This window comes from Poeciliopsis prolifica, unplaced genomic scaffold, assembly GCF_027474105.1.
Source record: "Poeciliopsis prolifica strain line A6 unplaced genomic scaffold, Auburn_PproV2 SCAFFOLD009, whole genome shotgun sequence".
NCBI classification, from domain to species: domain Eukaryota; kingdom Metazoa; phylum Chordata; class Actinopteri; order Cyprinodontiformes; family Poeciliidae; genus Poeciliopsis; species Poeciliopsis prolifica.
In genome coordinates this window covers 7,648,203-7,664,051 of record NW_026562384.1, presented here as the reverse complement: position 1 = coordinate 7,664,051, position 15,849 = coordinate 7,648,203, and the positions used below count along the sequence as shown (strand labels likewise).

Below are 15,849 nucleotides of genomic sequence, written 5' to 3'. Positions count from 1 at the left end.
GGGATAAAAAAATCAAACTTCGTAAAAAAGAATTAGACATACTGCAATGCAGTTTGCTGTGTTGTGAACTGTGGACATTTTCCTAAATGAACCATATGACTAGATGACATTTAAATGAAACAAATGAGTTGTGCTGGATTACAGAGTAAACATATATTTTAACTGAAAGTAATATAGTTATGGTGTTGAGTAAACATGAAACATAATTAAGATTTTAACACTGAACAAGTTTTTTTTAGGCTTTGTTGTTAACCACATTTTTATGTCATTCATTTTTAGATTGTTGTTTGTTTTGTCACATTGCATTTTGTGAGGAACCTATGCCTTTCCAAATCAAAACAAACTAAACAGAATATTATCTTTTAAATGTAGCAGAGTATTGTGGTGATTCCTTGTATTTCCAACCAGAGCACAATGATTAAGTATGCTAAATGACCTCTGGATTTACCAAATCCAGATAAATCCAGAGCATTGAGACTCTATTCACTAATTCACCCATTAACACACATATTCTGATGTGATTAGCTACATTGTAGCTACAGCTGCCCTGGGCTAGACTGGCAGAAGGCGACACTACCGTGCCACCAATGACACCAGGCCCTCTGACCACCAAAAGCAAGCAAGTGGGTGAAAGTGTCTTGCCCACAGACACAATGACTGAGATGCACAGAGTGGGGGTTCCAGCTGGCAACCCACTGGTTACAGGATAAAATCATCCGTCCATCCCCCTAAATATGTTTAGGATTTGTCCCATCCATGGGATGCTTTTATTGGGCAGCCTAGAGCCCCCGCTTTTGATTTGCACCACATTCAACCAATAATGTTATGAAATGGTTTTTCCTGAGCCAATAATAACCAGAGGGTAACGAGCTCATTGTTACATGCCTGTATTCTTGCAGGTATATTTCTGACTGGTCAACACAGAGACTAAAACCACAGATGTGTAGCCAACATGTGTCCTGTCATAATGATATAAGGCATTTTGGGGCTTGTTTGACATGAATCCACCAGCTGCGTGTGTAACCACGTGTAATGCGTGCGTCTATGCTGCGTCAAAGTCAGGTTCTGTGCGCCCTCATGTGTAAAGGTGTTTACAGGACTTTTTCTCACCAACTGAGAGCCATGGAGCGACACGTTGTCAGAACGTGTCAAAACTGGATGTATTTCTTCAGTAAAACTTCACAACTCACTGGGAGTGGATGATTATGGCTGTAAGAGTGCTGACAAGTTTTGGATCTGAGAGTACTGGAAACTTTTAGTCGTCCGCTACTGCAGTCAGAGCAAGGTGGGTGGAGCGTACCGCAAGAACGGGGCGAAATAGACGGAGAGGATTTGGGGACGGGGGGGTCATTTTAGCCCTGGGGGGCAAAAGGGAGAGGTCATCATACCGCTAAAGGGGGCTGGAGGGAGGGGGGTTTTCGTGATTAGGGAGGGAGGGGGCGGGGTCATCATACCAGTAGGGGCGAGGGGACAGGGATCTAGCATGCGGTTAGAGGGAGGTTGGGGCGTGGTAACAAGAGAGGGGAGGAGGTCTGACTGTACACTAACCACCTCTAATGGTGGTGGCAACCTGCTAAAAGTTTCCCATATTCTCAAGTCCAAAACCTGACAGATATGCTATTTTATTTATATAATTGTAAGTAATTTCCACAATCTGTAATAATGTGTTTATGAGAGGATTCTGCTGGTCATTGTCTTTCATTAGAGCCCTCATTGATGACTGCATGTTGAAGCACTGAGGAGTCACAGTCATTTGAAGTTTGTGCATCAGATGTTGTCCAAGTGTGCCATTTGGAGGCGCCAAATGGAGACTCCGAATGGCACACTTGGACAACACCTGTACATCCTCAAAAATAAACATGTCCAAATTACATTTCTTTTTGTGCTATCTTGCTCAGTCTTGAAATCCACGAGCAGAATACTTTATTCTACAGATTTATTGTACTTTCCAGTCCATACATTCACCACTCAATGTGTATTTACAAGAAATAAAAATGAAAAATCTAGGTGAAGAAAATCTTTGCACTTATTTTGTGTTACAAACGTAATACCTACAAACTACTTACAGTTAAAGTATTTTTGATTGAAAAAATACATAATTTAGCTTGTCATCTTCATAAAGAGCCACGCTTTTGCATGTACTCCAAATTGTTCAAGAACAGCAGCTGATTTCATTGGGGTATGCCTTTTCAGCCGTTTTTTGGTGATTTTGGTACCGCCAGTTAAGGGGTTAAGCCAAAAGTAAATCTTAAGCAAAAAAGTGAATGAAGGCAACCCATGTGGACTTTGTTGTCTGTACACAATTTAGTACCCCACAATTGCATCACTGATGCTTTAAGGGACTTTGAATAAATCCAAAACAAACCAGCAGCATTTAATGCCCAAGTCCTGACAGCCTTAAGTCTCTCATAAGCACACAGTCACAGCAACACCAAAGTGCAACCGTTTCTTTAAGTAAAGCAGGGCAAACATAAACAAACATGCACACATTGCCTCAGTGAATTGATTCTTGCACCAGAGGAAATGGTCTTTTCTTTGTTCTGAGGATGACATGAATGAATGAGCTCGGCTTTATCACAAACTAAGCATATGTAAGCCTGAAGTACAGCTTTGCCTCTGAGAGTCTGTAGTTTCGTGAACTGCCTTCCTCCCAGTGCTGTTGATGTTTCTCTCTGTGTGATTTATTTTCAAATCATTTCTTTCTAAGGTAGCACTACCAAAAGTAGCCCCTCACTGCGGCTGCGTGTCTGGCTAAATTTTTGATTTGAACCCAGCGTGCTCCGGCTGTGTGTTATTGAGTGTAAATAGCCTAATTAATAAATAATTAATAAGTGGATAACTTCTGGCAGACACTGAGCGGAGACATACTGTGTGACATCTGCTTTGTAGTTAGAAAGGCGATGTCCAAAAGAATCTTGTTTACTAAGCAGACATTGGTCTTTGGCAGACAAACCTGTTAGTCAGGGGAGATGTTTTTGGGCCATGAACAATGTAATATCGCTGTTAAATATGTTATGTGCAGCAGGCTTGAGGCATTTCTTTGTGCCTGAGGCCAAAATCACTTTGTTAGTCACACAAAGATCCCTCCATCTTTTCAACAGTTTAAACAATTATGTCTGATACATTATTAATAATGGCACCAGAGAGGAGTTCCTCTGTGTTTTTCAAGAAATTTTGTCACAATAGGTGTGATTCGATGATGACAGAGGCACATCGACGTGAGCAAATATGAAGAGACAAGTTGATCCTCCTGCATTAGTCACGACACAGCCTCGTCTTGTGAAGGACAAGAGAGGTTTTCAGTTTGAGTGTGCATTAAGTTTAATTTAATTTTCACTTGCAACTGTGCCTTTTAATCATTCTAAGTTGGTATGACCAAAGTATTAAAAAATGCGTGATCGAGATGAACACACATTTATTGTCAGAGGTTTAATCTCAGACTGTAACTTGAGCAAATTTATTAAGAGGGCAAAAATCAGATGTTAAGAAATAACATCAGTGGCACAAATATTGGTTGCACAAAGAATCTACTGAAAATAAATTAACTTGAAGCATTTTAAATGTATTATTTTACATTTTTTAAAAGCTGATCAGAGGGTGGAGGGATGTCCAATTGTGATTATTTTGTTCCCATGAAATTACGCTTAGATTTATCCAAATTTGTTTTCCCAACACACACACTGAGCCAGATTGTTAAAGAGAGGGGTCACCAAATCTCCAAGAAGACCAACAGAAACTATCTACATGTCTATGAAATGTCTTGGAGTGACACCAAGAAAAATCATTCTCTCTTCTTCTATAGTAAAATCTAAATGTGTTGAATTTGCTAGATTCTACTATAGCTTTAACTAGAACTGTGAAAATATATTTCTATTCAGCTTTTTGACAACAAACACTCCAGGTGGTATAAAACAAATGAGAAACATCAAGAAAAGCAGTCCAAACCCACTGGTAAAGATTTGAAGAGAATTTGCGACGCTGTGGGTCTGTTTTGATTCAGAAAGCCATATCAAGCTAAAAGAAAAGCTTATCGCAAACTTTAAAAAAAAAACAATAAACAAAATAATAAATGGAAATCTATTGGCTTCTGTCAGAAAACTATAACACTCCAAAACATTTGGGCTCATCAACATACAAACAGTTCACCAGATACAAAATCAATCACTATTCCTGACCCTCTCAGTCCCCAGGCCTCAGTCATATAGAAAAACTATAAAATGAGCTGAAGACGAAAGAGAACAAGATTATTCTGAATGATCAAAACAGATTGTGCAAAAACTGAGATTATTCATTTCATAGAGGACTAGGCGCTCTGTGCAAAAAAGGAGTTGCACAAAATATTCCCAGAAAAGTTCATCAACACTGATTATTTTATTTTTGAAAAACCTTTTTCTTCACTAGATCTGTATAGGATTATGCGTCTTTAGTAAAAGAATAATATATTGTCAGGATTTTTACACATCTTTACCAGTGGTGCCAACAAAAGCCCAATGCATTTGCTGCCAGGTTGTGAAAGTTCAACGATGGCAAATAAAGATAAAATCAGTTAAAGCTGAAAAGAAAGAGGGAGGCTTGGGGAAAAAAAGTGCTGTTTCGAGAGGAGTAATCTGGTGAAATGCTTGAAATCCCCGTATTGAACCAAACAATTCTGATTTTCACTATTACCAGAAATCCTAGTAAACTATGTCATCATGATTCACCTTAGATTTGGGTGATATAACTCTACATCTCTGCAGTAATAACAAGAATCAAGATTTTTCTGCTTGTGTGTTCTGTTGTCAGAGGTCCCTTTTCCGCAGTTATGGTGTAGCGATATTAATAGATTCCAAGAGAGCTCTGAATCACCTCAATTTTAATTGCAAATGTGAAAGGCAGATTTTCTCTTCTTAATAAATCTCTGTTTTCGCAACCATTTAAAAGAACCCAATTCTGTCTCTATGAGCAAAATTAAAATATATTGTTTTTTACAGTGCTGCGTGGGTCATTGTGCAGTTTGATATAGTCGTACTGTTATTTTCTTTAAGCATGAGAAAAACACTTGCTCTCATTCATCTAGCTGACCAGGAGCGAGCAGCAATATGTTGGGATGGGGCAACGCTGTATTAAGTCCTTGACATGCCTTGGCTTAGACCTTGTCGACAAGCATGCCCTGTGTCAACTCAGATACCGAGATTAATTCCTCTCCAGCCTCACATGGGGCGATAATATGTTAAGTGGTACATCGTCTTCAAAGAGAAGAGGAATAAAAACTAAAGGGAAAGCATGAGTTCATTTGTGTCAAGGATGTTAATCCAATCCATGTGTCATGTACAAATCTTACAAATGGGGAAAACAGATAATTTTTCAAACTTTCTTGTAAAAAATGAGCATTGTTGCTGTTTTACTTCTTCTTCCTTCAACACATGTGTGTTTGGCACCACTCCTTTAAATGGGAGCAGTGTTGTGTCTGTCTGTATAGACACAATAATTTGGTCTGTATCAAATCTCACAGGGAGTAATGGTGGACCCTTTGGTAATGCACAGCAAATAACTTTACCTAGAATCTCATTTAATGCACTATAAACCACAGACATTATATGAAGGAGTGAGGAACTTGTTAAACCTTCAGTATACCTTGATCCTTGTACCCGGCCAACGCTCACTCACTGCTCCTTTACTTTTATAAAGTTAGTCATGAAAACAGTGCTATGACAACCTCTGCAGCTACAGGAATAGGTTATGATTAAACATACTTTCAGAAGGTCAGAGAAAACCGTTTGGGAAATTATTCATCTCATGCTCCTGCTTCTTCAAGGCAACACATCTAGAACAATAAAGAATATTAGAAAACACAAATAATCTGTGCAGTCGCTCTCATGCGTGCACCGGTGGTCCTCTGCATGTACGCAGGATGACACAAGCGTGCACGGCTCGGCCTGTTTCTGGATTTGAGAGCAACAACGCGTGCATGCTGAAAAAGAGAGTGAAGGCAGAGAACAAGGGGGCTCTCTGGCCAAAAACCAGTGTGTGGCTCTCATCCATGTTAATAGTTGAGCCAAGGTGTGCCCAGGTGTGTTCCCCTGAGGTCAGGAAGAAGCCTTGCTGACCTTTGCAGCAGACTAAGAGTCTCATGGAGCTTTCCTTGAGCAGCCCAGAGACTCACATGGGTAAACAACAGACTCTATGCCTCACTTTGAGATGAATGTCTGTGTCTCCGGGAGGAGTATGTTAACGCCTGCCTGTGATCACGCACTGACCACATCACGATGGCCCCGGTCATTCCGGTGTAATCTGGCTACAGCAAATGAACACGTTCAGCAATCTGCGCTCCATGTAATTACTCTCCCACGGAAAGCTCATTTTTTCGTTGTAAATTAAGCGGCCTGTGATTGTTCCACAGCTCAAGTACACCCAAGAACAAAAAATAAATAAATAAAAATCACAAAAAGAGTGAAAAGTGGATATTAAAACAGCAGGGGAACTTGAAACAGCAGGGCTGGAATACAAATACAGAGAGGCAAAGAGAGAGAGAGAGAGAGAGCAGCTACAGCAGCAGCATGCATAATCCCTCACATGATATGGTGGAGCAGCATACAATATAAATGAACACATTTTGCTTGCAAACAACAACAACAAAAAGAGAGTCCTCATGCAAAATCCAGCACTGGTTTTTAAATATATGCAAGCGGATCCAGGAATTCCATATGTGTGTGTGTTATCATCCCCAATTAAGAGCCTCTTTCATCAAGAGAGTGCCGCGCAAGGCGAATAAAAGGCTGGATTATTTCCTAAATGCTCAGGCTTCAGGGACACTTTGCTTATTCAACTTATCACCATGACAACTCTAGTATGACATTTTTCACTTCCTCTTCTTCCCTCTTTGGGATTCAACTCTCAGACAGTTAATTATTCCTTTTTTGCTACCAAGTACAATCGGACCACTTATTTCTGAGCGTGTGTCATGTCTCCAGGAATATCACACTTTCAGGCACACGCACACACACACATGCACACGCATACCCACATGTATGAGGCCTGCAATGATTAATAGACTCTTCTTCAGAGCAATTTGTGCAGCAATTTGAAGAATCTAAAAGATGAGAATAGAACAGGTTAAATGACCAGTTTAGTTGGCCAAACAGACGAGATAAGTTCTGAAATATTACAGGATTTCAGGTCAAATATCACATGTATCCATTATAAGGCTCTAAGTGACTCCTATTATATATATATATATATATATATATATATATATATATATATATATATATATATATATATATATATATATATATATATATATATATATATATATAATTGGGACTTCCATGCGTAAAATAGAAGTCCCAATATTGTGTCAGTCTGGAGATCTCCTTACTAGTTTGGGGAAAGCGAATGCCGGGAACCCATACTGAATCCCAGAAATCTAAGTCATAATTTCATCTGTTTGTTTCAAATTGCTCAAGTCTATTCTAGTTTATTTATTTATTTATTTATTTTTCTCTTCCTGCCAGAGCAGTGACAGAAATCCTGCGCGTCATCGCTCCATCACACGCACAAGATGTCTTTATGCCTAAGTAACAAGTGCCCTGCACATTTATACCACAGAACGTTAAATTTACCGCATCGACGCTGACAGCGAGTTGTGAATCGTCGGAAGCAACAAACGCACATCTGGGCAAAAATATGCATCAGCATCCTAATTCTTGTTTCGAACACAGAAAAAAAAAGTATATAAAAAAAAAAGAAGAAAAAAAAAATCCCGAGCGTATAGACGGTGTGTACAGTCTGCCTGCAGGGCAGGTTATACGTAGCGTTACAATACACAACTCTTCTGTCTCACAGAGAGAGGGGGGGGAAATAGAAAGTCGTATATCTAAATGCGAGTGCCAGTTTCCCCTGCATCCTCTTGAGTCGCTCAGCTCAGCACACAGACAACCCCAAGTATCTTTAAAATGACTCACCTGCTTTGCCGAGGTGAAAATCTCCCCATGTCTTTCTTAGAATTAAAAAGGGGAAAAAAGAAGAAAAGAAGAAGCAGGGATTATGTTTGACCGTCTCGGGATCTTCACTTGCAGTTGCAGTCAGTGTACTCCAAATATCCTTGTGTTCTGCTCAAAGCTTATGTTTTTAGGGAATAACCTTCCTGCGAAGCGATCATTGTCCTCTCTCTCCTCTCACGCCAGTGGATTCCCACGCCATTAGGGCAATGTTCTTATTTTATTTTATTTTTATTTTTGTTGTTGTTGTTCTTTTACTCCAGCGGGAAGCTCCCCTTCAAGTCCTGGTGCGTTTTTGACGCTTTCGCCTTGACTCTTCTCGGGCTCAACGCGAGCACCGCGGGATCGCGCCGCGCATTCCCGAGCGGACGTGTGCGGGAGGGAGGGATGGAGGGATGAAGAGAGGGAGGGAGGGCCAGCCGACTGGAGACGGAGAAAGAGAGAGTTACTAGGTAACCAAGGGCACTCGCATCATACGTGAAAAGGAGCGGGCGATTTATGCCACCCAGCTATCCTCTACCCATCTGCTCCCGTCTCCTTTTTGACGACTCGTCAAATACAACCTTGTTTTATTACGCCGAAGGGTCACTCTTTAGTGTCTCCCGTGAATGACCCAATCCTCAGCGGAAGCAAAGTTTAAAACGAAGATTAAATTCTGATGGGGTATTTACAAAGATGACAGTTATGGTCGGGAAGGAGGCTTGTTTTTTATTGGGCTACAGGAAATTAATGAATGAACAGGGAGAGAGTCCTGCTTGCTGAGCGGGCGACTCAGAATCCTAATAAGTGTAACGATAAATTGTGTCCCTCATCTTACCTCCTTGTAATAAATAATGTTTAAGAGATGGCGACAAAAGTTTCCAAAGCTAAACACAGTGCCTTTCAGAGGTATTAACATCCTTAGGACTTTCTCACATTTTATCACATTGTAACCACAAACCTCAGCGTTTTATTTTGATTATATCACGGTCAAAAGTGTGTCAGTATTCAGGCCGGTTTACACTGTTACCCCTAAAAACATCCAAAGGCAACCAGCTGTCTTGAGAAGTCACCTAATTAGTAGATGGAGTTCCCTGTGTTTACTTCTGTTTCAGTATAAATTCAGCTTCAGAGGTTTGTAAGAAAACAAACACCATCATGAAAAGTAAGGAACTATTCCTGCACAGTGCAGGAATAAAGTTGTCCTGGAAATCTGACCAGAGTTTGACCATAAAACAACCATGCAGCCTTGGGACAACAGCGCTGTTCAGTTCATTAAGTGAAAATGCCATCCTAAGCAGTGAGCCATTTAGCTAAATTCAAAAACACCACTGATTGTGTGCTATAAGTTTGCTGTGTTGTCAAGTTTTTATATTGTACGTGTTTTGGTTTTTATTCAAACCAAAATATGTCTGATATCAACATGACACTGCTTATGTATTCCTTAGTTTATTTTGATAAAATTTTACAATTTATCATGTAAAATTGACTCTTTTGGCATTTAGATAACTATGTAATGTTATTGCCTCATCAGAAACATATACAAACTTCTGCATTGATTCTTTAACCTATGTTTAAGAAATCCTTAAAATTCCTGTGGCAGGTATTTGAGTGTGATTGCCCTTCCTATTCCTGTGTCCAGCTGATCTTTCAACTCACAGAAAGGTGAATGGTCTCCCCCACTCAGCTCCTCCAGACTAGCAGCAGCTAGTCTGGAGTAACAAGTGTTTGTTCTTTGGTATCTGGTGGAACTGCACATCCGCTGAGCTTATACAATCTACCTCTCAGTCCAAACCCATGAGAACAGTTGGAAATGGCATTATGAACAAACGCTGTTGTCCTGATGTGACAGAAGAGACAGAAAGCGCAGGAGTTTTTTGACAAGACAGAGGCCAATTGAAGTCAAATTTATTTAATGTAATGTTTGATATTTACTTATTTTGAAATATTTTTTTTATAAAAATCCAAAGGCAACAGTTACTTGATTGTGCTATAAAATTGCATAATGTCCCTGGAAAATACTGCCTCTTTAATTTATTGTAATTATTTATGTGCTTTAATCTATCTGATGCACAAAAATGCACACAGGCATGTGTTTTAGACTGTTTTATTAAAATGCTGAAATAACACACCATTTTTTTCACATACTTAGTCTATTAAACTTCAGTCTATTTATCAAGATGCTATTTTACACAAAATGCTAATCTTAAGTGCAGTTCTGAACAGCTTGCAAACAGAGCACCTTTTAAGCTAATAAAACCATTAAAATATACTTATCACCAAGCATGTTGTAAATGGAGTCAAACAGAGAAAGGTTCAGTATTTATAGCAGCTTTTTCAAATATTTTATTCTCGGTTCCACTCACTTAAAGCCAATTTAGTGTTCTGGAACAAAATGCCCCATACATACAATAGGTTATGACATGCCTGTGTGGAGAGATCCTGTAATTATAGAACAGCGAGGGGTGGACGCCACTTTTTTGCTTTTGACATTCAAATCAAACAGCAATCATACATATAAAAGAGGCAGAAAACCCGATGCCGGCCATGGCGCTATGCCATGCTGTTGTTAGACAAGACGCTGGGATAAAAACACATGAATAACACAAAATGTAGCATTGAAAGGGGTGTCTGTGGTGGTCTTACTCTTAGTGAGCTGCACCACTGCAACATGAAGTGTATACTAAGCTTTACAAGTCCAGTCATCACAAGGGCAAGGATTTTTTTCCCCACTCTCTATCAACCCAGTGAGAAACAGAAGAATGCTTACCCAGAGGCAACTGGAGGAGGTACTTCAAAACTGGGAGTAATCTTATGTAGAAGGAGTCGGTAAGAGGATCACAATCACAAAAAAAATGGCACAAATTTCCTCTTAAATCATTTTGTGTATGTCCTCTCAGCAATGTTAATGTAAATTTGAAAGTTATTAGAATTGGTTCTAGACTGGGAAGGTAACTAAAGGCAACAGACTGAAAAGAATAAAGGGGGGAAGGTAGATGGCAGGGAAAGAACAAAATATTGGACAGCTAAGCTCAAACCTGTCAAGTATGGTACAGTCAAGACAGGGATACAAAAAGGAAAAGACAAATAAATACGACAGGTCAGCAGGATGAAAGAGTCAGCAGAATAGTGAAAAGGACAAGTGCCATCCTGATGAACAGGGCTGTATATCAATAAAAAGTCATTTAAACTGGAAGAAAGAAGTCCTCAGTGTTAACAGTGGAGTTTTCTTGCTTACGCAGCTATGATTGAGTCTTCTGAAAGTAGCCGCTCCCCTGATACCGGAAAGAAAAACAAACATTATCAAAGTTGAAATCTTAAATCCAGTCGAATTAGCATTTCAGTGACACCAAATATAAATTTGTATAAGGAGATATTCTCTTTTTTTGATATCGTTAATACAGATTAACAGAGTAATTTGATCTCAACAGAAATTACTGTAATGAACATTTGTGAAATTTAGAAAATTTAACTTAACTGTGTTACAGTGCTTTGGTGAAAATTGTTACTGTTGTGCTAAGACTCAGTGTACGAATTGCTTTATTGTCTTGCCCAGGATTATTTCCCCACAAGGATGTGGGGAAATAAAAAAGAGCTGGCTCACAGTTGCTCTTTGATATGACTTATTTTACTTTTTTATTTTCAATACTGTTACAGAGCTGAATTTGTTGGGCTACATTTCATAGACACTTGTGAAATGTTCATGTGTCTAACACTTGACACAGTTGAAGAAAATGACTTGTTAGCTATTCTCATGTTCACCAAGACAAACCCATTAAACACAATTTAACAGCTTACATTTTCTAAGACGACAAAGCTGTGAACATAGATTTCAGAAAAAAAAAAACAATTACTACTGGATCCATTTTATTTATTTCCTGATCAGTGTGTGAGAAAGATTGTGGCTAGCATTTAAATTGTACTGCTGGTCTTAAAATAGCCTTATATCTCAACAATAATGTGGATAATTTGAGCAGCAAAGCAGAGAAGAACACTAATTTGGTAGGCAGATTGAAGCTCGCCCACAGCCTAATTGCACCACCCTACATAAAAACATGATTAGTCTAATTGCCACACTTTTAACCAACTTGAGCATCTTCTTATGTGGCTAAAATATTCTTGCTGGTTTTCAGTCTCCACAGTTTTATTTCCTAATTCTTGTGTTTCTCTGTATCTCATTAAATGATGAGGGCATAACAAATCCGTCAGCTTACTTAACTCGTTTTGTCATGATAAACTTGCAGTGTGCTCTGCTGTGACTGTGCATGAGATCATTGTCAGCAATGAATCAATCTCAAACAAGGAAACAGTGAAAAAGTGAAGTAGGGCTCTGTGGTCAGCTCTGTCGTTTGTCAGGAGCTCGTTTTATTGTGGGAGTGGATCTGTTCATCTGACATTAATTACATTGTTGTTGATGAATTATCACAGAAAGCAATGGGATTCTAAGGCTTCGCTTGACAACATCGAGAACTCTTTGTTTCACTTTAACATGTGAGCAGATTATTTGCCCCATGTGAGATTTTTGGTTGAATGGCACATTTGCAGCCAGCAGGCATTCGCTTCTTCAAATCCCAGGTTAAGGATCTTGTTAGGTTAATTTTGTAATATTAAAATAAATATTTAGGTAGATGACAAAAAAGCATTGTGTTGATTTATATTTCTGTTTACATCTTTCAATATAAAGTTGTAGATATCTGATGATTTGAGGTCACGTTTGTGTTATTTTTTATATTATTGTTATTATTTGTAGGCCTGTAGGCACTATATGCAAACCTACCAATAAGGGTTATCATTGTACACACTGCCTGTGCCTGGATCTTATTATGCCTGTGACTGTAATGAAAAAAAATATCTTAAACCATTTATCTTCATTGTCACTTTTCTGTGCGTGTCCACAGCAAGGCCCTCTCTCCACCTTTCTGACATTTATATGAACTGTTAATAATGACACATTGGCCTGAGTGGTAAATGACTCAATTTTCACACACCAGGATATTGCGAAACAATTCTTTGTTTTTAAAGTGGATTTGCACATCTGATGAATTTCACTTTTCCCCTGGAAGCTCCAATTTAAGAAATCTAATAAAGCTATTACAATCAATGTCCATTAAAAAATAATTGTCACAAGTGGCCAAAACTGAGTAAGGTAAAAATCCTTGCTTCAAGAAGTTAATGGATTGGGTAAAAGGATTATGTTTCAGTGCAGTCAGGTGCATTTAAATGCTGATTTTTCTTTTTAAACATAGCACGATATTGAATTTGGTAGTTGTGAGATGTAGAGAGGATAGAGTGTAGATGGAAGTATTAAAAGGAGATACATTTGCACTATTATATACACTCCTAATGGTGAAACAAGTAATCATGACCCAACAAGTCATAAATCTTTGAGGCTTCTAGATACCGTCTATTGTTCAACCTAAAGTCTGCATTCAAAATGGATGCACAGTGCAGTGCTTTTTCAGATGGCCACAGTCCATAGAAAAAAATATCAGTGCTTTGATCACAGATGAGGCTGAAATTACCTGATTAGACTCATGCACCAAAATAAGCCATGCACGGCACAAATAACCCCACTGTGGGACATATTACTGGAAACAAGAATTTTTGCCCCAATGTTTTGTTCAAGAACATGGAGGAATATTTTGAGTCCAGTACTAAGTTCGGGTAAAAATGTATCTTGGTACTCGATGTTCACATGCAAAACATGCCGAAAATATGTATATGTATATCATGGCAGAGATTTTAACATATTAACTTCAATTAATTAATTATTAAGATTTAAATGCATTAAGATTTGTAATGCAATTCATATTTTTTTAAACATGGAGAAGTCCCAAGTTCATCTTCCCTTCAACTTTGAGGACCTCTCAGCGCCCCCTACTTTTCCACTAGGAAGTCGTGGCCTCCACTTTGAAAAACGCGGTGGTACGCCATTGCTCAGGAAATGGTGGACATTTGGGTTTGATTTGACTGCACAGTTCTCCAATAAAATGCAGAACATGTCAAAACGGTATTGATCATTTAAGCTGAAAAATGTCTTGCTCACAAGTTAAATAACACAATACAAAATAAACAAATAGCAAAGAGTCCCTGGCCCTCCTAATTTGTCCAAGTAAACAGGAATTCAGCTACTGAAATTCAAAATTCAGAAAGGAATATTGATAGATCGATAAATAAATAAATAATCAGCTAACCACAGTAAAAGTAATACCTTCATTTCTAGCAAGTTTTTTGTGTCTCTTGGCCAGTGTTTTTGATCATTAATCTTAAATATTTCTCCTCCTCTCTACTATTCTAATGCCAAATATCTTGCTGAAAATGGCAGTTTTTATTTTGCCAAATTACTTCCCCTGCACACCAATTTTGCAGCCAACATCGCAAATTAACAATGTATATTATGCAATAACATCCTCAATGCAGTTAGTACATATGCAGAATTTTATTTTACCATTTTCTATATTATTAATAAAATACAGGTATAAATACAGATACAAATGAACAGGAAAAAAAAAATTAAAATCTGTCATACGTGACTCATGCTTTTTTTCAAGCTGACATCATTTATTTTACTTCAACCTTCTACAGAATAATTAAGATACTCTGTTTTCCCTCATTTGTTTACGCTCGGATGAGCTGAGTGCTTCTGTCAGTTCTGTCGGCAACAGATGTCCAGTGCAAAGAATTACACTGTCCTCATATGGGTGCCACAAAATAATTCCTGCTTCATTTTGAGTGATTAGCAGTTTTTTTTTCCCCCTCCCCTCTTCTCTTGTAATTGCAGGATTATTCCAAAGACTTGTATGTCTGTCATCGCTTGATTAACTTTCAAAGCACCTTTTGTGTTATTCACCCTCTGGTTTGAAGATTAAAAATTTTGAGCGAGCAGGGCAGATGTTGCATGACATAAATTAATGCAATATTACATCCAATACTGAGGGTATGATAACCTTGTATTTCACTAATAGGGCTTTTAGTTTATTGTCTTTGTGTTTTAACTCCAGGGGACAGACAGGATCTCATTTTTTTCTCCCAACATCTAAATACCCCAGGACATTCAGATGTTGAATATCCTGCATCATTCAAGCAAGGATTAAATATTAGTGGAAGTAATGAAAAATTGTGATTTTCCCATTAGAAGCTACAGGGGGAGTTTATATATGCAAAATTAATGATAATACTAATTTTGCAGACTTTTACAGTAGCACTATACTATATCATAACTGGTCTCAAAGTTTATGTACAGGTCTCATCTTCATCCCTCTGTATACAGTTCGTTCAGTTTCATCATTTCGCAACATAAACATCCATTTCCAGCAAGAGTCTGACTGCTTTTTTTGTCTCCGAACACATTTATGGTATTTTGAGACCTTCTCCACTTGTCGTGATTGGATCTCAGGTAGAGGCTGATTACAAAGTAGTCTCAAAATCAGCAGATCTCACTGGGATGCCAGTAGTCGAGAAAATAAAGAGTTTTAATCAAGCTGCTGAAGCATGCGTCTAATACCAATGTTTACATCAGGCATAGTTTTTGCTGGTTTTAATGTTTACTGCCACACGGTATTTATTAGCTCAAGCGCTTTTCTGTATGGTATTCTTAAAGGCATTAGCAAGCAAAAGGGTTAGTCACAGCATGTGTCACTGCCCTGGGTGAGAGAAGGATTTACGGATAGTTTCTTGCCAAGTGCCTGAGGCTAGGCTGATCTTCCTTGTGCAAGTCCAACAGAAAGCTAAATCTGACATGGAAAATCTATTGTACACAGATGATTGTACTGTTCCAATCATCATACTTCTCATGTGTGGTTTCTGGAAAACAAAAGGGACATCAGATTGTTCAGGGAACAAGCAGTTGTGAAAATCGGTAATGTTTGGATGTTGCAACCGACATGCTTTT

General features: G+C 38.5%; 1 protein-coding gene across 3 annotated transcripts in view; it reads right to left on the bottom strand.

The window, feature by feature from the left end:
• nlgn3a (neuroligin 3a) overlaps positions 1 to 8,295 on the bottom strand; it is a 175,446-nt gene extending 167,151 nt beyond the window's left edge. For all 3 annotated transcript variants that reach the window (XM_055034166.1, XM_055034167.1, XM_055034168.1), the window contains exon 1: positions 7,944 to 8,295. The gene's annotated coding sequence lies outside the window, so the exon portion shown is untranslated. The remainder of the gene's footprint in view (positions 1 to 7,943) is intronic.
• Positions 8,296 to 15,849: the final 7,554 nt, after the last annotated feature.